The sequence below is a fragment of the Grampus griseus genome (genome assembly GCF_964374135.1).
Source record: "Grampus griseus genome assembly, chromosome: 13".
Taxonomy (NCBI): domain Eukaryota; kingdom Metazoa; phylum Chordata; class Mammalia; order Artiodactyla; family Delphinidae; genus Grampus; species Grampus griseus.
In genome coordinates this window covers 81,624,900-81,649,085 of record NC_139007.1, presented here as the reverse complement: position 1 = coordinate 81,649,085, position 24,186 = coordinate 81,624,900, and the positions used below count along the sequence as shown (strand labels likewise).

At 44.4% G+C, this 24,186-nt stretch overlaps 1 protein-coding gene across 1 annotated transcript in view; it reads left to right on the top strand.

Moving 5' to 3' along the window:
• The first annotated feature begins 1,857 nt into the window (after window positions 1–1,857).
• AGPAT4 (1-acylglycerol-3-phosphate O-acyltransferase 4) overlaps window positions 1,858–24,186 on the top strand; it is a 106,738-nt gene continuing 84,409 nt past the window's right edge. The window contains exon 1 of the mRNA XM_082668548.1: window positions 1,858–1,950. The gene's annotated coding sequence lies outside the window, so the exon portion shown is untranslated. The remainder of the gene's footprint in view (window positions 1,951–24,186) is intronic.

Below are 24,186 nucleotides of genomic sequence, written 5' to 3'. Positions count from 1 at the left end.
GAATCTAGAAAAATGATACAGATGAACTGGTTTGCAAGGCAGAAATAGAGACACAGATGTAGAGAACAAACTTATGGACACCAAAGGGGGAAAGCCGAGTGGGGGGTGGTGGAGGTGGGATGAATTGGGAGATTGGGATTGACATGTATATACTGATGTGCATAAAATGGATAACTAATAAGAAACTGCTGTATAAAAAAATAAATAAAATAAAATTCAAAAAAAGAAACATGTATAAAATAATTAAATTAAATTAAAAAATAATAATGATAATCTTAATGGAATAGACATATAATAGTATTATGATCAGAATAAGACTTGCAAATGTCAAAAATTTTTATTTCATATTGTTTCTGTTGAAATCAGTGGCTCTACTTGTAGTAAATGTAGCACAAATTTATGCAATTTGTAGATTTTGAAGTTAATCCCCATTCAAACTTCAACTATGAAAAAGCATCAGTCTAACTCTACTTTAGAAGTGCTTTGAAAAACTGGAAACAAATGAATTTTAAAACATAATTTGAAAAGTTATGAGAACTCAAAAATTGCCTTGGCTGCAAGAACTTCTTACAAACATCTTTTATAAACGTGTTTACATGGTCAAATTTATTTTCCCATGAATATTAAAATAAACCATTGCCACAAATGGGTTTTCTGTTCTGGTCCTTTTTTATGCCTTAGATGTCCTTCAACCCCATTCATGCTTTTCCCTCTCTCCATCACAGACTATCAAAACGCCGCACACCCTATAGGACCCAGTCCAAACCATGTTTGCTGAATTCTGAATGCCTTTTTTTCGCTCATCGTAACCCAATAGAGCTCTTTCCATCCTTCTATTTTCTCATGGCACGCTGTTTTTAGCACTTTTGTAGCTCTTAGTAATTCTGCAATATGGTCTAGTTATTTGTGAACATTTATTTTTTTCCCCTGTGGATTGTAAACATCTAAAGAACGGCGGTGAACACAGGAGTCATATGTTAATACTCAAATATTATTTGTGGCAATGGCTCTAATAAAGAACATTTGAAGGGCATACATCTTAACTGTTTGGAGGTTGAAAGTGTTTTTTAGAAACGTTGGAGACCTGGCATTTCTGGAGGTTCAACAGCCCGCCCTCTTTTAAAATTATGAGGACTCTATTTTATTATAAAGATCTGCCCAGACCCTCTCTAACACTGCGCGTGAATGCCACGTGCATGTGCTTGCGTGCGCGCCCGCGCGCGCACGGGGAATCCACCCGGTAGCTGCTTTGCGGGGAGAAAATCCATCGACCTCCAAGCCTCTGTTTCCCAGTTCTTAACATCTCAGATCGCTGGAATTTTCAGTAGTATTTTGTCGAAGGTGCTTTGGGGCTCTTCCGAGTGGAATGCAATCTCCTTTCCGCACCGCGTACCAGTGAGAGGTGAGGGGGGATTGCAGAGTGCGGGTATTTTACCAAACAAAATATGAGCCAGTTTAGGGCAATTTCCAGGTCTCAGCACAGACGGGGCTGGATCTGTCCGAGGTGAGGTTGGAGGAGCCATGTCGGCATAGGGATGCAACAGGATTCGGGAGGCGCGGCCGAAAAAGAAAGGCCACCTAGCGGGCTTTGTTCCGATTCTGGCAGGTTCTCCGGCCAGAGATTTCAGACGTGAAGCCAGCTGAAGCACTTCCTTACACTAATTGGAAGGGGAGGGGGAGGGACTCATGTTACACCAGCTCGTATCTCCCTCCCCATAACTGCTAAATTGTAGCTTTAAAAGGAAGTGACATGGGGTGGGGAGAGACGTCAGCTGAGGACCACTTTTTTTTTTTTCCGAAGAGTCCACCCCATGGGTGGAGTCTCGCTTTTTCTTTCCAGTGTTGGCTGACTTACAGCTCCTATAAACTAGTGGCAATTTCTGCACCCCAGCCTGCTCCCTTTCAGTTTCTGATTTCTAAGTCCATGTGTCCAGGGCTTCCAGAAAGGAGGTATGTGCCGTTCGTGCTATTTCCAGGCGACTTCACCTCTGGGCGTGGCGGATGTTTGCACCCCTCTCTCTATCACCCTTATTCTCTCCTGGGCTGGATTTCATTAAAACCTCTGGAAGGGGTAGGTAAGAAAGAGGAGGAGAGGAAGGCGGAGAAGGAAGTGAGGAGACAGTGGGAACGTGGAGGGGCAGCTCTGGAAGGCAGCGGGGGCTTTGCTGCCGCACAAGAACCGTTTCTTTGTGCTCAGCTGGGGGAGCGTGGCCGTCCGCGCTGTGATTTCGAGCTGCCGTGCTGGGGTTCATTTCCCCCTGCCCAGCCCCCGCCGCCTCGGGTGAAATAATTTTCTCTGCAATAGACGAAGCCGGGGAGAAGGTTCCTGTTACCGATCGGTCTCTTTTGTGTCATGCAACATGTTCTTCCGTCTCTGCCGTTTCTATGGCAACCACAAAAATACTACACCCAAGTGCAGCCCCGATATCCATTGCTTTATTTGTGTTTGCTGCGCGTCGGCTGCTTTCCGCGCTGGTTCTCGCCCAGGCTGCTCGGAGGCAACCTGGCTTCGCGGCTACCCCTCCTCACCCCCGTTTTGGTTTTTCCCTATCACCGGAGGGCTGGGGGAGGGGAGTTGTCAAGGAAACGGGCATTTGTAATTACCTCTTTATTTACTGAATTTTCAGCCTATGAATTTCCTCATCATATCTGGGAATTAGAAAAAGGAATGATCTGATGTTTATGTAAGTCTTCAGTTTCTGGTCTTTTTTGAAAACCTAAACTGTTCTCAAGACGTGATATTAATCCTGTGATCAAACTAAGTGGCGGGGGGCGGGGAAGAGCACTTCTTTAGAGGAGGTGAGATCCTTGGAAAAAGTTGTAGAGGGTGTTTGAGAATTCACACTGACGTTATTGTCTGCCCAGGTCTGCCTAAAAGTCTGAATGTTTAAAAGAGGGGTCTTTGCTCTAGTCTGAACTTACTTAGCACACAATCCAAGTTCAACAAGTGTAAATGAGTAACAAATGTTAACTACCAGCAGGATTCTCAGTTTTTCGGGCGTCGTCCTAATATGGATCAGCTGTCCACTCTCCTTAAGCTGATGGTCCATAGACCTTCTCTTTTTTAAAACTGGGAAGAGATTAACCCAGCTGTGATTGTTAGTCAAGCATCCTCAGTTGGGAAAAAAAAAGATCATAAGGAAGAAAGTGTGTGTCTGTGGTGTGTATGTGGATCTGATGTGTGTGATATGTGGTGTGTGTGTGTGTAGTTGGGCAGGGAAACTACTGAATCTTCTAAGTATCCTCTATGGAGAGAAAAAGTTGATTTTCAGGAAAAATATAAAACATGAGAGAAAAATAGTATCATCTACATAGTATTAAGCAAAGTTAAATATAATTAAAATCAAGTGACACAGCTGTTGAACATAGTCCAAATGGGCTTATTAACAGGTAGGAGTCAAATTAATGCTTTTATTCAGTGCATCTGAGGAGATGTTCGATAACAGACACCATTCTTCTAATGGGCATCCTGAATTACCAAATTAGGCTTTATAAGACCAATCGATAGTAATCTCACCCTTGATTCTTAACATTATCTGTAGTTTTGGATAAAGATTTGTGAAGCTGGCTTAGCCTTCACAATGCCTTTCCACTGTGAAGCCAAAAGCATCACTTAGAAAGCTCAGAGTAACCCCTCCTCAGGGAAGCAGGAAGAAGGGGTGATTTAATGAGGTTCTGCTTGCCAAGATCCTTATCTCAACATGCTGTTGTCTCTGACTTATAAAACTTTTTATAGTGCAAGAGGTCTTAAGTATTTCAGATACAAAAGTTATCTAAAAAAGGGGCTAAATAGCGTGGCACAAAACTAACGGGAACTAAGTAAAGACAAGAGAACTAGTTAAAAAGTCATAAAACACAGAAAAGTGTCATTAAAAAATATGACTCTTGTTTTGAAAAGCACATGTTAGTACATATGAACAGTTGTAGGTTTATAGGTTTGCGATGTTTGCAAAGTGTGGAAACTAGTCAGACTAAGTTACGGTTTTTCCAGCCTGAGATGGTCCTCGAGGATGTGGACTTTACTACATGACCCTGCGGAGCAGATGGAAAGTGTGTAAGTCAAGTGTGTGGTAAGAGTGCTCTTGAGTTTCCAAATATAGGAGTTTCACAGCAAAAATCCTTGTAAAATGGAGTTCAAAGGAAAAGTAGCAAGAATTGTTTGGAATTTCAGCCAAAAAAAAAAAGGGAAATCACTGTCCTATGATCAGACCCTGAGTAGAAGTTAAAAACATAATTAACAAGGGCTTCCCTGGTGGCGCAGTGGTTGAGAGTCCACCTGCCGATGCAGGGGACACGGGTTCGTGCCCCGGTCCGGGAGGATCCCACATGCCGCGGAGCGGCTGGGCCCGTGAGCCATGGCCGCTGAGCCTGCGCGTCCGGAACCTGTGCTCTGCAACGGGAGAGGCCACAGCAGTGAGAGGTCCGCGTACCACACACACACTAAAAACAAAAAACCCCATAATTAACAGTCTTGACCCGGAGAAGGTCAGTGGAGCTATAGATGCAAAGCAAATTCTGGGTCCAGTGAAAGAGGCTGGATGGAGATGATGCTGAGGAAATAACTGGTGAAGCTGGAGTCAGTCACCATCGTGTTGGGATTTCATGGCTCTGAACTGTGTGCTGTCAAGTTTGTGAAGAAAACAGAAGTGGTGGTCTGTGCTCTGAAGTTTAAAATCCTCCAAATAGGGGTGACAAAGTGTGTAGATGGGCACAGAGCTGGAGAGGAGGAGGCAGGGCAAGAGGGATATGAGAAGTGAGATGCTGTGAGTCTGGGAAGAAGTAGAGGATGGTGGCATTGAAGGTTTGAAGGGGAGGGGACAGATGATTCAAGGCGAAGAGGCAAAGGTGTCTCAGGTAACAGGGACGGATGGTGAGAGATGGGTCCTGGTTCAAGGTTCTTGTCCAAAGCAGGGAGAAGTCCATCTTTAGCATGGAAATAGCCCAGGAGCAGTCTGTGCTGGTGGAAAGAACTAGTAGGGATTCAGGGACAGAATTTTGTTTAACCCAGAACGAGACTGGTAGAAAAGAAGGACTGTGTAAGTAGGAGGCAGAATCCTTCGTAATTCAGTTATTCTTGAGCTGAAGCTCTAAGAACTGCAATCAGACTTAAATCAGACTTTAAACAAGTCAGAAATTTGAATGCGGGAACTCCACATGCACCCACAACGTCATTCTAATAATACCGACCATTGCTGTTGCTTTAAATTGTGGGATGCTCAGATGAACATTTGGCAAACTTACTATATTTTGTGCAATCTGCTGTATTCTGAAAAGGAGGTCTAATGGGTATGGGAAGACACTGTGTTCACAGTTCTGAAAGGTTTTTGACGCCTAAATGATCATATGTAATCACGCCGGGCTTAAAAACTATCTCACATCACCCAGAACCTGGGCAACTCTAATGCAATAATCTTCGTCTCAGGACAGAATCCATTTGGAAAGTTTTGGAACTCGGAAATTTGGCTTCATGTATGGACCCGAGAGAATCACTGCTAAGGTTCTGGGAAAGAGGAAGCTTAAATCATGAACTTGTTCTTTTAACAGTATTTCTTGTGCATTTATTGTGTGCCGAGTGCTGTGGACACACTGTGAGCAAAACCGCATACAGTGTAAATAGCTAGTTTTCAAATATCCGAAGGGTTTTTAAGGGAGATACTGTGACTGGGTGATCTCCATTCTCTTCTAATGACTGAATAAGAGGAAATATCTTAAAACAAGAGCAATTTTTGGTGAACGTTATCATGGAACAATCTATCTAACCTGTCTTTCTTTATTTTTCAAGACTTGTTCCACAAAGATTTTCTACTTGTGTTCCAGTCTGGTTTGCTTTACTTCTTCCTTTCACCTTTAGTCCTACCTTTCAGTCGCCATTCATTCATTCATTCATTCATATATATATCATCCATCCACCCATCCATTTACTCATTCACTCAACAACTGATATCAGTATTATGTGTCAGGCACTATATATCATGGATCTAGCAATAAATGGGAAACTATTTCTTCCCTAAAAATGCTCAGGAACTAGCAGAGAGACAGATGTAGAAACAGCCCCTTAAACCAGGGCGTATTGTTCTTTTTTTTTTTTTAATTAAACTATAGTTGATTTACAATATTGTGTTAGTTTCAGGTGTACACCTTCAGATTCTTTTCCATTATAGGTTATACAAGGTATTGAATATAGTTCCATGTACTATGCAGGAAGTCCTTGTTTATCTGTTTTATATATAGTTGTGTGTATCTATTAATCCCATGTTTAAAATTTTTTCCTCCCCCTCCCCTTTCCCTTTTGGTAACCATAAATTTGTTTTCTATGTCTGTGAATCTGTTTCTGTTTTGTAAATAAGTTAATTTTTATTATTTTTTTAGATTCCACAAAAAAGTGATGTCATATAATGCTAGTCTTTCTCTGCCTGACTTACTTCATTTAGTATGATAATCTCTAGGTCTGTCTGTTTTGCTGCAAATGGCAATATTTCACTCTTTTGAATGGCTGAGTAATATTCCATTGTGTAATATACAGGGGTAATTGTTTTTGATCGAAGCATCTGTTGGCTAATGGCACCAGATGCTTCTTTCATTGAACAATTTTATACATAGATTGTTCTGGGCAGAGAGGGAGAGAGTGCTTAGCAGTTGACTGTTCATCTTATAACTTTCTTGTCTCTTCCTTCATTGGTTTGCTTGTTTGATGTCAGTAAACATTTGTTAACGATATGCAAGAAGTGAGGATTTGACCCTGGGGTCACAGAGGCACAGAGGGCGGAAGGCTTGTAAATTCTCTTTCTGAAAAATACAAACTGAGTGAGATAATCTCTCAAAGTTCCCTCAGAGTGAGTTCCCTGTAGACTCCGTGGGACTATAGGTCCCTCCAGATGGACTCAAAATATAACATTTTAAAAAGACAGACTCCCAACTGCATCCAAATTATATGCCCATTGGTTTACTAGATAATCCTCTTGCCATTAGATTTCCCATAAGATGTTGCAAGTCTATGTCTTGTTCGACAAAAGCAAGTGGGTGTCAACACTTTAAATCTAAATACCCCGAATAAATAATGTTAAAACCTTGTTGCAACACTTCCTGCTTGTATTTCCTGCTGTCATGCAGCTCCTCTCAGCAGGATTGTCTGACCGCACGTGATTTCTACCTTCAGCCGGAAATGATATGGGCAACCTAACTGAGTTCATCCGGAATGCCCCCCCTCCAGTGCCCGCCTGACCTTTAGAGAAAAAACCGTTTAGCAAATTCCCCCTCTTCTTTGTTATTTTGATTGTGGGTGAGATCAGCTTCTCCCTTCAGCAGGAAGTTGTTCCAATCTCTCCCCTCTGACCTTGGGTCACACATGATGGCTGTTTCATGGTCATTTCTATGTAGGATCCTACGAGAGAAGAGGCATCTTGTGTACCTCATGGTAGTTTGAAACCGGACACTGAAATTCCTGCAGGAGATTATTCCTCAGCCTGGGGGATGACAGGTAACCTGTAGAAGCCATCAGGGACGCTGAGGTGACTGGCCAACCTGTAGGATATATATGATAATGATAGCAGCCCACCTGTGCTGAGAGCACCCTATGGGCAAGTGTTTTACACAGACCTCACATTTATTCATTCCCTTTATCCTCATAACAAACGAGCAAGTTAAACTGTTACCAGTTTGCATTTTAGATAAAGTAAAGTTGAGAGAGAGTAAGTTACTCCCCTAATACCATAATAAGTAACAGAGCTGAGATTGGACCCAAGACCATGGTACCCCACTGCTGATCCCCTATTTCCATGGTATCGTATTTATGCATCTATGCCCGGGCCAGCCCAGTGCCTGGGACATAGACACACAGTATTTCTGCAGTTGTGAACAGCTCTCTACTGTATGGACTTTCCCTTGCATGCCTTCCATCCTACACTTTAGGAGCTTCAGAAATTTTGGAAGAGAGAGTAGTATTTTAGAACTTGGAGAGGTGGAGGGGGGGGACTAATAGCCGTACTTCTAAACAAACTACTCTAATAGTTTTCAGGGGGCTTTGTTATTTTGTTGTGGTTTAGCCAGAAAGGTGTTACGGTGGGGGAAGGGAACAGGTCCTGTGATGAAAACATCTGAGTGACAGTGCAGTTCATACATCAAATTAAATATGAACTGTTCGCAAAACCAATTTATAACCAAGGATTGAACTTTGCCAAGAAGTTGCTCTTAAGGATATCTGCTATGGCGGATCTCAGTGGTTTCCAAGGCCATGGGTAGATGGAGTTAGCGTTTCTTGTCTGTTGTTGGTTGTCAACAGATCAGTTAGCAAGTTTAAAGGCAGAGTGTTATCTGAAAAGATACCACCAGTGCTTATCTTAGACAGACTTTGAAATGAGAATGGGAGAAATGAACTGAGTGAAGTTGGGTCTTCTTCCCATCTCTGTCAGCTCCCTCCTGAGCTGTCACCTCTCTTGGGGCAGAGGTTAACCCAGGCTGATGAAATTTTAAAGAGTCTATCCATACCTGGCGCTTCTTCCCAGGATGCTGCAGCCGTCAACACACAATCAATGCCATCATCTAAAACCTCCCCTTTCCTCTCTCCTTTGCTGTGGGGAAGGGTAGGTTGAAAGGAGACGAGGGGAGTAGCTTCCTTCCCAAATGTGTGTCGCCCTTTGGGCCTCTATCTCCCGAATCTCTGGCCTCTGCTGGCTTGATATTCTTCCTCAATCCCGTTCATTTTTCCTAAAAGTCACTCTTTCCAGATGCTATTACATTATAGACAATCCTTTACAGTTCTAGCCTCGTGACTGCACGGGGGGCTTCTCATGGAAGTTTCTAGCACAGAGCAGCACGCCTGGCACTGAATGGTTGCTGTAGCCTAGACAAAAAGTGGGCACAAGAGATCCAGGGTCAGATGTGCCTGAGCTGATTCCTTCCAGCCAGGTCCTCCAAGGTTGACATTCCTTTTAGGGCAAGTTCTTTTTTTTTTTAATTTAATTTTATTTATTTTTTTATACAGCAGGTTCTTACTAGTCATCAATTTTATGCACATCAGTGTATACACGTCAATCCCAACGGCCCAATTCATCACCACCCCTCACCCCCCCCACCCCGCGCCCTCCCCTTAGGGCAAGTTCTTAATCTCAGCACTGTTGACATTTTGGGCCAGGTAAGTCTTTGTTGTGGAGCCGTCCTGTGCGTTCCTGGCCTCCATCGTCTAGATGCCACCGCTGCCCCAATTGTGACAGCCCAAAATGCCCCAGTCTCTGCCAAATGTCCCCTGGAAGGGCGAAGTCACCTGCACTTGAGAACCACTGCTTTAGGGAATTGCCACGTCTGAGCTCACGTGGTCGGCTCCCCCATCCAAGCAAACGCGTCCCTCAGGATTAACCTGTACTCCCCAGGTTTACAGACATGAGTCCAAACCAAAGGTGCAATTCATTCACTGAAATTAATAAATAGACAGGAATTGGAAAATAATAATAAAATAAGTGAAAGGCAGACCTGTAACTGGAATGTATTCGAAGTTTAGTGCCCTTTCTCTGGCAAACCTGCCGCAGTCACCTTGTAACCCGAGGCTGCAGGGAGGGAGCTGGGCGGGGCTGGGTGGGGGGACCTGACTCAGAACTCTGTTTAGGGAGACCCTGCCCTTGGGCCTGGCCGACAGGGTGGCCTAAACTCTGGGTGGGATGGATTAACATACCTATAGGAAGATTGCGAGCTGCTTGGCATAACTGACCTCGCCTTTGCTGGGATTTGCTGATTCACCCCATTTCCTGGGTCTACACCGGGAACCACGTGCTACAGGCCCAGGTCTCACTAGTAATCACTTGTCTCTGAGCACAGACCTCCAGCTGTGGTGTGTGTTTTCAGCCTCTCCCTCCTGGTCTCTTGTCTCCAGCGCTTCCCACTGGGTTGGAGGCCACCTTCCCTGTTGGTCCTGGACCGCCCTGCTTCAGGTAAGGCCCGCTCCCCAGCCCCATGCCTGGGGCTCACGAGGTGTCTAGTCTCTGCGCTGTCCCTTCCTTTTGTCTGCCCTTCTCCCTCCTCCCTTCCAGGACCTGAAAGATGGGAGTGAGTGGAGTGAGTCTGTTATTCCCACACCCCACACAATTCCAGAATCTTCTTACAGCGTTTCTGAATCCTTGTGTCCAGCCTATTATTGGCTGGGCACTGAGGGTACACAGATGAGCCAGACAGGGTCACTGCCTGGAGGACAGGACAGAAACCTAAGTGGATCATTTTAACACACTGGCGGGAGAGTGCAGAGCGCTGTGGGAGCATAGAAAGGGGAGCCTCGGATCCTCCATCCAGTCTGGGGCTTCAGAAATGCTTCCTAGAAGCGGGGTGCTAACGCTGGAGTGCTCTGTTTACAGAGGAGCAGGATGTGAATCAGGAAGTGATCAGAGATGAGAGTGTGCCAGGTGGTGAAGGGGCCTGGACAGCAGGGACAGCGAGGTGGGGGACACCCCGTCCCTCGGACCCTGTGAACTGATCTGGCTGTCATCGTAGGCAGGGAGAGCCCCGTCAGGCTGGTGCCTCGGGGCAGGAGACGAAGGTGGAGGCCAGGCCTGGGAGGATGACGCAGAAAGAGCTGGGCTGAGAACTCCGGGAGATGGAGCCCCAGGATTTTGTAATGGGTTGTACAGAGGGCCTCTTTGATGCTCTGGGATAGTAAATACAGAAAGAAACCTTTCCTGTAATACTCTTCCCAAAGGGTCACCTCTATTATGCTTTGTAACGTAGTCATTTATGCACATTAATAATATCAACCCCCGTTATTCAGCATCTGCTACTGTACCGTGTGCTCTGCCTGTCCGATCCTATCTTGTCCTTATCCAGCCTTGTGGGTTGTGAATTCTTTTCTCTAGTCTGACTTGAAACTGAGGCACAGAGTGGTTAGCTAGCTTTCCTGAGTCACAGAGCTAGCAATACCTGTTAGAGGAGCAAAGACTGTGACTTTTGATCTATAAAGAATTATACAGGCATCTTATTTACTTGTATGATGTATTCTTGCCCCCAATTTCCCTGGATCTTCTTTTAGGGGGAAAGGATTTCCATAGCTTCAAAATGTGCAGAAATTCATCTTAACCTCCCAAATCATGCAGAAGTTTAAGAAGTTACTTAAGACCAAGCAATATAATAAAGTTTCATGGTGTCTGTAAAATCCTCATTTGACCTCCATTCCTAGAGGAATAATAGAGTTAACGTTTAAGGGAAGCAGAGAGAGAGGACCACAGAGATATTTTCGATGTGCCTGATTATTTTAATTATTTATGTGGGTTCCAATTTTAGCCAGGTTGGCACTGCCTCCTTTCTCCCACTGCTGCTGTCTTCTGAACTGTGATTTGTCTTTAAGACAGTCTGGTTTAAAAAGCTTCCCTCTGGCCTGACTCCCCAGAGAAGACATACTGTCTGTGCTTTGCAAGGCTGGGAGCTCGCCGTGTCCTGTGGGTGCTGGGCGGGCCCTGAGCTGCAATTTGCTAATGAGCACATGACATAACCTTGCCTGCTTCTCTGGGCAGGGAGAGGATCCTCCTGGCGGTCAAGGTGTCCTGCCCTTGTCAGAGGCCACAGGAGCGTTTCATTAATGAGAGTCCGGAGACTACCAGGCCCCCTTCTCTAGCTGCTTTCTGCTGGGCCTAGTAGGCTGGCAGCCTTTAGGTCCACAGGGAGTAGCGTGGCGTAGGTGGAGCAGGGCTGTGCCGCAGAGCCTGGGTTCGGCCCCAGCTGTGGCCACCTGCTTACTCTCTGTGTGACCTTGGGCTCCTTGGTCTGTGCTGTCCCCTGGCACTGGGAAGTGGCCTGGCACATCCTGGGCCCTTGTTTCCTGATCCCATTAAGGAAGGGTCCAGGCTGGATGCAAATTCTTCATCCACCTCATCCTGGGACCATCTGGGGCATGTGCCAGTCGCAGGGTAAACTGGGCCCAGCTCACTCAAGCATCAATTTTGCCAGAAGATCCAAGGGAAAAGAATTTTTAAAAAGAAAACAAACATGGACATGCCATGACGTAATGCAAAATTTACATGATCTTTTAGGACAATACAGAAGACTTTTCAGGCTGCGTTGTTTAGATGGCTTTAGGCCATAGCTCCAGACCCTTCACAGTTAGTCTCCTCTGCAGAAGGCAATATTTCTGTGGACATTTTTGAGAAGAAAAGACTGAGCTGGATAACCTGTAGCTGGCTGTGGGAAGGAACAGTCCTTTCCCTTCCCCTCCTTCCTACTCTCTCCAGTGGTGAGTCTTGGGGATGGGATGGGATGGGATGGGATGGGGCCGGGCCTGAGTAATCCCTGAGTTTACCCACCTTGACTGTTTTCTTCTCTGTGTCTCTCTGCTCCTGAAGGTCTAACTGATGGAAGGTTGCTTGGATCCCTTTCTGTCTCTGGTCACCCACCTTTTGTGCCCTCCCTCCCTTGATAATGGAGTAATAGCTTCTCTAGATGAGCCCAGCCCTTGTTCTTTTCTTTCTGATCTCTCTTCCTCTCCCAATACCTTGACTATCTCTTGGACAAGGAATCAACTCTTATGGCTGGCTGATATCTGTTATCTTATCGTTTTGGGGTGAGTTATCTTCCTGTTCTCATAAAACCTTCCTGCATGGGGTTATCTTTTGAAATCTGAACGGAACAGTCAGACAGGTGAACTTTGCCAATTCAGATACTAACAAGCTATCATAAAGGTACCCCTCACTCGAAGGGTCTCACATTCTGCAGAGTAACCTCACCCAAACCTCCTGTGTGAAACGAAAAGCTTGGATAGAGCTCATTGTAAGAGATGGAAAGAAAGCCCGATACCTAACTACCCCAATAGACCACTTTTTTTTTTCCTTTACAGTAAGACGTTGGATGAAAAAAAAAATCTGACCTATGAACTTTGCCCAGGCACAAGCAAGCTGTTTTTTTTTTAATGTATTAGAGAGTAATAAGGAAGAAGGGTGGGCCTCTTGTGTGTGTGTGTGTGTGTGTGTGTACATGCTCTTTTTAAAATCATGTTATTAAGTGCATTATATGAAGTGTCACTTGACCCAACATTTCATAATTATCTTTTTTTAACTTTTTGGCCACGCCCCTCGGCACGTGAGATCTTAGCTCCCCAGCCAGGAATCGAACCCGTGCTCCCTGCATTGGAAGTGTGGAGTCTTAACCACTGGACCACCAGGGAAGTCCCCATAGTAATCATTTGAAAATGGAAATAGTGCTGTCAGATTATCAAGGTGCTGTGGGGTCTGTGCATTAGAAGTACTGCCATCTATTCCAGGGAAATTCACATTAGAATATTTGTGTGACACAGGCGATGGGATTGGCATTCTGGGGGGAAAGTGGAGAAAAGGTACTCTCTGACAACAGGGAGTTTATCTAATTCAGATTAAACCAAACGTCTGCTGAAACATATCCCATTTAAGAGATGGTAACGTATCCAGCCATGTGGAACGCAGCCCCAGATCTTAAGTATAAAGTGAGAAACGTTATCATCAAAAGCCTGTGTTCTTCATTAGGCCTAATCCGATTTTTCCGGAAACCTACTTAGCACGCCAGACACTGAAATGCTGGCTTAACAAGCTTGGTTCTCCGTTTTCCTGGGTAAATGGTAGAAAAGCAGCAATTGATGGCAGGGCAGGAAAAGAGAGAACGGGGAACTAAAAAGATGACTACTGGTTGAGACTGACTGATGAACAGCAGAGCCATGGTCCTGAGCTGTCCATGTTGGCCCCAGCGGACTTCATTTCCTAAGGCAGGAGAGTCCAGGTGACACTGGAAAGCTCGTCACCGAAACAAAAGTTCTGTCAGTTTTACCTTTTGGCAACTTAGTTATACATTCTAGCTTTCCAGATAGTTCCTTCATTCAGAACATGTCTCTGGCTGACCCAGGTGAGGGACCCAGTGGGGGTCTGACCCAGTGGGGGTCACGGTGGCCTGCAGCCTGGTCCCGGCTTGGCCCTCATTTCAGAAGCTGTGCTCTGAGCTGGCCTTCCAAGCACGAAATGGAGTCTTTGACATTAAAACAGAAGGAGGAGGGGGTTTAATCAAAGGCAGGAGGAGTGAGCCGATGTGGAGCTACCGGTGGAGGCCTTGGTGACCTGCACAAACACTTGGTCTTCGATGCAGAGTCAGGGGACCAGCCACGGATCCTGTGAAGGGAGGAAACGGCTGCTGTGGCGAAGGGGCCGCAACTCACTCCCTGAATTCAGGTCTCACTGGCAGAGTCTCGGCTGTGGGCTCAGCCTTGCCTGTTCGTTAGAATCACCTGCCTTGGACCGGCTAGTCGACTCACTGGTTCCTTGTTTTTGTTTTTAAGTTTTCTAGGTGTTTCCAAGGGGCTGGGAGAACTTGGACCACTGATGGAAGGAGGGTGACTAGCAGGAAAGTGATGGGACAAAAGGAAAGCCAGAGCCATGACAAAGGCGGTGGTGATGGTGATGGTGACGATGATGGTGACGATGGTGATGGTGATGATGGTGATGGTGATGACAGTGACGATGACGGTGATGATGACAGTGATGGTGACGGTGGTGATGGTGATGGTGATGGTGATGAGGATGGTGAAGATGATGCCACATTTAAAATTGCCACGTACCAGGCAGGGCTCTAGAAACAACTAATCCTCACCACAACCCCGTGAAGTAGGAACTATTACTGTCTCCAGTTTACAAGTGAAGAAACTGAGGTTCAGTAATTTGCCCAGGGTCAAGCAGCTGATAAAGGCAAGCCAGCTGCTGGCTCCTGAGCCCCTGCTCAGGCGTGAAGGTTGCTACCTTTACACTGTGGAGCCCTTCAGGTACTCAGCATTCAAGGTCCCCTGTTATAAGAAGGCAGCAGGAAGCTACAGGCCTCCTTCATAACTAAAGACAGATGAGAAATAAGTCCCATTTTCCTCGTCACTTTATCCCTATCCCAGCATCCCGTTTGGGGACACTAATTTCCATAGCAAGAGTTTAGAGGAAAACTGGGGCAGCTGCCCTGACCCCTCCCTGGCCACAGGGGCTCAGTGACACTAGCACAGCGAACGTTTTGAATTTGATGCAGGACGTTGACCAAATTCACCACGCTGACTTTGGGAAAAGAGAAAGTCTTCTGGAGCTAAAATTGGAGCCCAGGGACATAAATTCTTGATTTCTGTCTTGTTGCTTCTTTCGCCTTCCACCATCCAGAAAATGTGAAGATTTCGATGTTGAGGGACGGATGGATCCATTTCTTTCCCTTCAATTACTTATCTCCCCAGGATTTCATTAACCCACTCTTGGCAACTCTCCAGGTTTCATTCATGAACTCTTCGCGTAATGTCTGCCGTGGTGGCCGGGGGGCGGGGGGGCGTGCTGGCTCCTGGGGGGACCGTGTGAGCCCCCAGACACCACGCCTGCCTCATGGAGCTCTGCTCCGGGGAAGCTTTGTCAGCCTCTGCTCCGCTTGGCATTAAAGGGCAGCTGACCTTATAGCTCTAAGTAGCATTTCTTCCGCCTATTTGAGCCTTGAAGTTTCATCCGAATTTAATCATGGTGAGTCCGCTATAGCAAACACGGTCTACTTCCAACTTGAGTGGGTTTGACCAGAAGCAGAGTATTCAGTCTCAGGTATTCAGAGCAGCCTTGCATGAAGGGCAAAACACCTTTGATCCGCTGAAGATTTCCTCTGGACCTTAAGCCAAAGCCTAGATTGTGGCAGTAGCGGCTGTTGGCGTGTGTCTGGGGGTGAGTTCCCTCTGCTCTTTGGGGCTGCCTGGAAAACTCAGAGGTGGTGAAAATCCTTCCAGCCTTTCCCACAGGCTATACTCAGGATCAGAGGTGAGGTCCCCCCTGCCTTATTTGTGGCCCAGCCTCCCAGAAGTCATGCCAGTGTCAGAAGACCCTCTCTACACCCCGGCAGCGCTCAGGCTGGCGCCAGCGTTGCATCAGCAGACCTGGGCCCCGACATCTTGCTCTGTTCCCTGGGTGAGGGGAGAGCCCCTCTTTCCTGCAGGCTGGAACTCCCCTCGGCCTCATTCACTCCTTCATTCAGACAGTGCCAGGACACGTGGTTCTATCACACGTGGCCTGAGAGCTGACTATGCTTAGGTTTTGTCTTCTGTAGGGCCAGGAGTTTGTTTTGTGTTTTTAAACAACTATGAGATATAATTCACGTGCCATAAAGTTCACCCATTTTAAGTGTACAATCAGTGGCTTGTAATATATTGTAATATATACAGAGTTGTGCAACCATCACCACCACTATCTACTTTTAGAACATTTTCATCACCTCAGAAAGAAACCGTTTACCCATGGGCATTTCCCATCCCCCCCTGCCCTCTGGCCCTGGACAGTCACTAGGCTACTTTTTGTCTCTAGATTTGCCTATTTTGGACATTTTGTGTAAACAGAATCATACAATGTGTGGTCTTCTTTAACTGGTTTCTTTCACTTAGTGTAATGTTTTTGAAGTTAATCCATGTTGTAGCATGTATCGGTAATTCATTCTTTTTTGTGGCTGAATAATATTCCACTGTGGGGCTATCCGTGGGTCAGTTTTTTGTTTATGCATGTGTCAGTTGATAGACTTTGGGGCTGTTTCCATCTTTTAGCTCTTATGAATAATGCTGCTGTAAACGTCTGTGTACAGGGTTTTGTGAGGACTTATTGTTTTCATTTCTTTTGGGTAGACACCTACGAGTGTTAATTTCTGGGTCATACATATGGCAAATCTGTTTAATATCTGAGGAACCTAGAGCTAGGTGTTTTTCATTCACTTCTTTCTCCAAGTCTTCTCTGAGGCTAAGGAAGCATAATATTTTGCATAAATGTCTCAGGTTTTCAAATCCAATACCCTTTGGTATTCAGACCGATATCAAAATGTTGTTATAGAATTAATGCAGGAGAATTTGATCTGTGAGATACCACAGGCAAGGAATGAAGAAGTGACTGTCAGAAGCGTTGTTGGTTCAACTCAAATAGTGGCGATTTTATTGGGTTTTATCAGGGAACCAAGGCTATGTCCCTTTCAACCTAGAGTATTCTTGGACTGGAAGCGCTGTGCAGGTTAGCTGGCTCTGTACCGCCCTCACAACAGTACAAACGGTTTGCTGCGTGTGTGCAGCAGTTTGTGCTTTTCCTTAACAGTTTTCGGGCACCAGCTTTTCTGCGTCCAGGCGTTGTATTTCCAGAGCTCTCCACTCTGCCAGGGTTTGCTTTCTTAGAAACAGGAAGGAAGTCGTGTGAAGAGCATTATCTGAAACCAAAAAGCACTTGCTTTTAGTACTGAATCCATTTTTTTTTGTTCTGTCATTTGAGTCTGTATTTACTCATCTCTAAGAATTAAATTACCGTTAGAATGAAGCTTCGAACAAGGACTAAGGAGTAAATCTCCCGGCAGTAAACCATTGGCTAACGAATACTTCTTTCCTTGGGAAGGAACAGTTGAAATGGTACCCGAGGTTTTGTAAGAATGTACCTTTTCCCATATTCCTCCATACTTAGTTATTTCTCACTGTGTACAGAGCAGGGACAGAGATGTAAAGAACATAATCGTGAAAAAAGATAACCAGTGGATTATATATTTATAAGTCACTTTAAAATTTTTTGGTGTTTCAAGTCAGTTGTCTTATTTTTCACCCTCAATAGTTTTGTGAGGTAGGCTGATGGAAATAATAAAGAGGAGACTGAGACTCAGAGAAGGTACGGGACCAGTTTACTGACCAAACTAAATAAGTCATAGAACTTCCCTAAGCCTCCATTTGCTTATCTGTAGCATGGGTCCACTAATAAATCAGAGAGCGATATCAAGCAATATATGTTAACATACATAAGTAATCTGGATAATGTAGTGTAAAAATTTGAGCTTTTTTTTTTTAACTTAAATATATTACCAGAGTGGCAAATACTCTTGGTTGAATAATTAGAATATACAGGGAAGCATAAAGAAGAAAAGTATTATTGCCCATTATCTCTCTAACCCAGGGGTCCCCAACCCCCGGGCCACGGACCAGTATTGGTCATGGCCTGTTAGGAACCGAGCCGCACAGTAGGAGGCAAGTGGTGGGCAAGTGAAGCTTCATCTGTATTTACAGCCGCTCCCCATCGCTCGCATTACCGCCTGAGCTCCATCTCCTGTCACCATTATAGTGAGTTGTATAATTATTTCATCATATATTACAATACAATATTTCTGTTATACAATATAATAATAGAAATTAGAGTAAATGTAATGTGCTTGAATCATCCCAAAACTATCCCCCCCCCCACAATCCATGGAAAAATTGTCTTCCACAAAACCAGTCCCTGGTGCCAAAAGCGTTGGGGATCATTGCTCTAACCCCAAACATCTTCCGAGCGTGTTAAATTTTGAAAAGAAGTTTGTTAATATCTAGTAAAGCTGGAGGATGTCACGTCAGAATGACGCAGCAATTCCAGTGCTCATTAGTGCACCATCTATAATAGAGAAAAAAGTGGAAATACTCCACACGTCCATCGGTATGGTGATAGATTAAGTTTTGGTGCAGCCATACAAAAGAATGCTCTTCCAAAATTACAACGACTAAACTAGATGCATAAAATTTCAAAAATTTATTGTTGAATGTAGAAAGGAAATCCCAGAAGGATTCGAATATTATTTACACACATCGTTACAACATAAAAAGTATATGTTTGTGACTACATATAGAGTAAAAGAACAAAAACATTGAAGGAAACACACCAATTTCAAGCTCAAATAGCAGAAGTGGCTTCAATATCTATATATTTTATTTCCTAAAAAAATGAAGTAAACGTGACTAGATATCAATGTGGTAAAATGTTTTGTGTATTTTACATATTTTTGATATTAAAAAAAAAGTTTGACTTACCAACCAACTACTTCCTAAGCATGGAGGAAGAAGTAAATGCTGGGGCTTCCTGTTAATATCTTATAATTATTTTTTACTCATTCATTTGTAATTGTTCGTAATTATTTCTGGTTCGTTTATGATATATTTGTTCTCCGACACTGGAGGAGCTCATAACCTAAAAGCAGAGGCAAAATTAAAGTCTGGTTTAGTCAACATACAAAGAATCCATTAGGAGTTAGGAACTCCTCAAAGTTTGGGAATTCACATTGTAGCTTTTATATACTATTACGAAAAATACCAATTAAGCAAATGTCTGGCTTGGCAAGGATTCTCTCGTCCCTGTTTCCAGACCTCAGACATTGGCTACTGCTCACAACTCCCTTCATTTTCCCCGTGTCCCGGGCCTCCCTTCATTTTCCCCGTGCCCCGGGCCTCCCTTCAGTGTGTCTGTGTCTCAGGCCTCCCCTCAGTGTCTCTGTGTTCTAGGCTGTTGGTCCCTTAGCAGAAAGTGGTACAGGGGCCTCGTGAGGCTTTGGCGTCCTCTCTATTCCTGAGAAATTCTTTTTGTTTGTTCGGTTTTTTTTATTAATAGTAATCTTTTATTTAAGTATTTATTTTTGGCTGTGTCGGGTCTTTGTTTCTGTGCGAGGGATTTTTCTAGTTGTGGCAAACGGGGGCCACTCTTCATCGCGGTGCGCGGGCCTCTCACTGTCGCGGCCTCTCTTGTTGCGGAGCGCAGGCTCCAGACACGCAGGTTCAGTAGTTGTGGCTCACAGGCCTAGTTGCTCCGCAGCATGTGGGATCTTCCCAGACCAGGGCTCGAACCCGTGTCGCCTGCATTAGCAGGCAGATTCTCAACCACTGCGCCACCGGTGAAGCCCCCTGCGGAATTCTTGTTCTGGGTTCTTGAGATGCACCGTTGACGAAGACAGCCTAAAACTCCCTGTCTTGCTATGGCTTCCATTCCCTAATCACACATCGGTAAGGAATCCCTTTTAAAAACGTGAGGTACTTTTCCTGTCTGCTTTTCTTTTTTCTCCTGCAGAAACCCTCCCATAGGTAGATTGGTACAACATTAGAGAATCCTTCTGGTCTTTGAATGGGAAAAATAAGGCCCAGCAAGTGGCTTCTGTGTCCACCTTGGTTTCCCTCATTCCCATCTGAGATTATGTTGGCTTGAATGTAGTTCTAAGGTACAGCTTCCTGATTTCCTGCAGATCTTTAACCAGTGATTGGGGAAGGCTGTAATGCACAGTAATATTTTACTCCCTCTAAGAGAGTAAATGTCAGGTGGGCGGGAGCACGAGGGACAAGGGGAAGAAAGAATCCTCAGAGCTTTGTCCCTCCCGTCGGAGGGATCGAGCTGCTCGCTGACTCAGGAGGTACCAGTTTTTCATCTGTTAAATGAGTGGTTAGTATATTGATCTCTACAGTTCATTTCTTCTCTGTTTATTGGTATTTAATGTATGATTATAGTATGAATTAATGGAGGAGGGAAAGAACTTCCAATAAACGCCTTGGATACAGCTCGTTAAATATTTGGAAATAAACCCATTTAGATTGTCGTGGAGCACCATAGCCAAAAAATAAATGTCAGATCTAAGAGTTAAAAATATATAAAATTAATCATGGAAAAAGGAGATGAAATAAGTGAATGTGTACCAGTTTTCTGCAGGACAAGAATTAAGGGTAGAAGGAAGGACTTTCTAAGCCTAAACTTCCTGAAAGAAATCACAGCTTTTACTCCATAATAATTTAAGGCTTTAATGAGCTAAAAATACTGGAAAAATTGGTCACTCTAAATGGAATAGTTAAGATGTTATTCTATTTAATATATGGAGAGCTCGTGCAAATCAATATACAAGAGATAAGCGGGCAGCAGATACAATAGACAAGTCGTGACAGAAAGCAGTAGTTTAATAAATGTTAACACTTATAACCCCCAAAATGCAGATTAAAACAGAGACACAACTTTTAATGTATGAAGCGTTAATCGGGTTTTTGTTGCTTTTAGATGAGAATTCTTATCGCCGACTAACGTGGTGGAATGTCTATTTTTGTAAATTGCTGGTAAGAACATAAATAGCTATAAACTTTTTGGACATCAATTTTGCAAAATTCACTAGATGCCTTAAAATGTTTGTTCCTTGAACCCAGAAATCCTGCATGTAGGAATTTATTCTAAAGATACTACCCAAAATTAAGGGGGAAAAAGGGCTTTATACCCTGAATTGTTAATTGTTGCATTACTAATTATTTTTAAAAAATAAATTTATTTTTGGCTGTGTTGGATCTTTGTTGCTGTGCGTGGGCTTTCTCTAGTTGTGGCGAGTGGGGGCTACTCTTCATTGCTGTGCGCGGGCTTCTCATTGCGGTGGCTTCTCTCGTGGCAGAGCACGGGCTCTAGGCTCACGGACTCAGTAGTTGTGGCATGTGGGCTCAGTAGTTGTGGCTCGCGGGCTCTAGAGTGCAGGCTCAGTAGTTGTGGTACATGCGGTTAGTTGCTCTGCGACATGTGGGATCTTCCCAGACCAGGGATCAAACCCATGTCCCCAGCACTGGTAAGTGGATTCTTAACTACTGAGCCACCCAGGAAGTTCCCTGCGTTACTTGTTATTAAAAAGACAAAAGAAGCCTAAATAATACAATGATGAGGCAATAAGATAACAATTATGATATGTCCAGTGTAACTACTAGAGTATTTATATTGGGATAAGGACATTGAAAATGATCTCACTAAAGGTTAAGGAAAGGTCATGTAAAATTGATTTAACAGAAGATCGCAACTATATTTGAAAACGAAAAGCCTCTGCAATGGTTATTTATTTATTTTTGGCTGTGTTGGGTCTTCGTTGCTGCATGCGGGCTTTCTCTAGTTGCAGCGAGCGGGGGCTACTCTTCATTGCGGTGCCCGGACTTCTCATTGCGGTGGCTTCTCTTGTTGAAGAGCATGGGTGCTATGCACACGGGCTCCAGTAGTTGTGGCTCACGGGCTTAGTTGCTCCGTAGCATGTGGGATCTTCCTGGACCAGGGCTCAAACCCGTGTTCCCTGCATTGGCAGGCAGATTCTTAACCACTGCGCCACCAGGGAAGTCCCTGCAATGGTTTTATCTAGCAAAGAAAAAAGAAAAAAAAAAAAAGCCAGTGTCTTCACTGAAGACTAGAAGAAAATAAACCAAAGTGTCAGTGGTCATATAGGTGGTAAAATTTCTACATTTTAGACTACAAAATTTTTGTAATGAATGTGAATTACTGTTATAATGAGGGAAATTACCTTTAAAAGAATTCATGACTTTGGTTCACTAAGTGACTTACTCTATGAGAGTAATTTCCTTTACTTTTACCAGATTTTATTTTAATAGAAGATTCTTTGTTTAAAGAAAAGTCAACTCTGTTCCCCAACCAACATCTGAACTCCCCTACTGTGGTTTAAGTAGGTAATTTGCTTTCATTTTAGTTATTTTCATGTCAGTTTGATATATTGCCTCATGCAATTTCATGAGGTAGAAGAGGATTCTCTGCTTGGTTACAGGATATAACGGTTTAGAAAGAAATCGTGTGGGTTTATCTGCATGGCTTCTGTAGGGAGAGTAAATTGTTGGGTCATCTGCTCTGTCCTTATTATAATGGGAAAGAAACCTAGGACTTTCTCAGTTCATGTTATCCCTTTGTACGTTGTTTTTGACAATTCAGGGTTATTGGTATGGAGACTAAATTAGGTCGTCTAGAAATTTGGATTGAATCAACATGTATTGAGCATCTATTTATTCTGTAAGAAGTGGAAGGGGTTGGGGGTTCATCTCGGGCCTGGAAATAATTACTCAAATACTTTGGTTTATTGGGCATGATACTCACCCACATAAAACACAGAGAGGGACTCTGTAAGAATCCCCTGTGCTTACTTTCAGCAGACTAATGCAATGGTATAAATAGAGCTGCAACAATAAATATGAATCAGTGAATTTTTGACTTAATGGATGAATGGGTAGCTTGGTGGACAGACGACCTAATGAATGAATAAAGTTGTCAGTGGATTAATGAATGTTTGCATGAATCCCAGAATACCTGTTCCAGATTCTACTTAACAGAAATTGGAAGGAACATCACTGCTTTCACCAAGCATCCTGTATTCCTGAGCTTTGTGACTCAGGAAAGTAGAAAAAGAAAAGGAGAGAGAGAGAAGGCCCTGTTTTGTGTTTTATCACTGCTGTTCTTAATGAAACTTTTCGAGGAATAGCCAGTCCATAATGACCCCAAAAGCATCGTTCATAGCTGAGTACGTCAATATTCTGTGATCGTATTTCAGATCTATCTAGAAACAAGGATACTGTAAGTCAACTTATTTTGAGCGCTCACAGCCAGCAATTCTGTCTTCAATAAATGATTCATGTCAGGAAAGCATTTAAGTGCATTTGTTTTCTAGTAAGTCTCTCTTCGGGTCCATTATGCATGGATCAAGTTGGGGAAATTGCCTGGGTTCATTGGCATCCCTTTATGAAAATCAAAGAAATGAAAGATTTGAAATCTAGTCTTATCGATCTCCCACTGTCCCCTACCCTCCTTACCAGAACATGAGGATGGGCAACAGCAGGGTCTCCGAGAACTCGAGGGTCAAGGGCGCTTAACGAGCAGTGAGGACAATGGAGAGGGACCCACTGGAGAGAAAAGAGCCTGGTTACTGGTGTCTGTGATGCAGAAGAAAAAGAAAGATCACTTGTTGGGGCTTCCCTGGTGGCGCAGTGGTTAAGAATCCACCTGCCAGCACAGGGGACATAGGTTCGATAGTTTGAGCCCTGGTCCGGGAAGATCCCACATGCCGCGGAGCAACTAAGCCCGTGCGCCACAACTACTGAGCCTGCGCTCTAGAGACCGCGAGCCACAACTACTGAGCCCGTGTGCCACAACTACTGAGCTTGTGCTCTAGAGCCTGCGAGCCACAACTACTGAAGCCCACACACCTAGAGCCCGTGCTCCACAACAAGAGAAGCCATCGCAATGAGAAGCCCCCACACCGCAGTGAAGAGTAGCCCCCGCTCGCCACAACTACAGAAAGTCCATGCGCAGCAACAAAGACCCAATGCAGCCAAAAATAATAAATTAAAATAAAAAAGATCACTTGCTGTCCCCACCCAAATTAGCTCCTCTGAGCAGACCCTCAGGGACCCACCCCACCTACAGTGAACTCTTGATCATGACAGAGCCAGCAGGGTGCTTCCTCCAAATCCTACTCCCTGGTAAGTACCCCAGGGTACTAAGGCCATGTTAGTTTCCATGAATCAGAAGCATTCTAGTTGAGGACATCTGGACAAGTGGCCCCATTTTCCATTTTCTGAGCCATAGAACTGAGAGTGGTTACAGGTGCCTAAGCGTCCGCCCAGCAGAGCCTTTGCACATTCTTTTCTTACCTCACTGACCTCTCCCACCACCC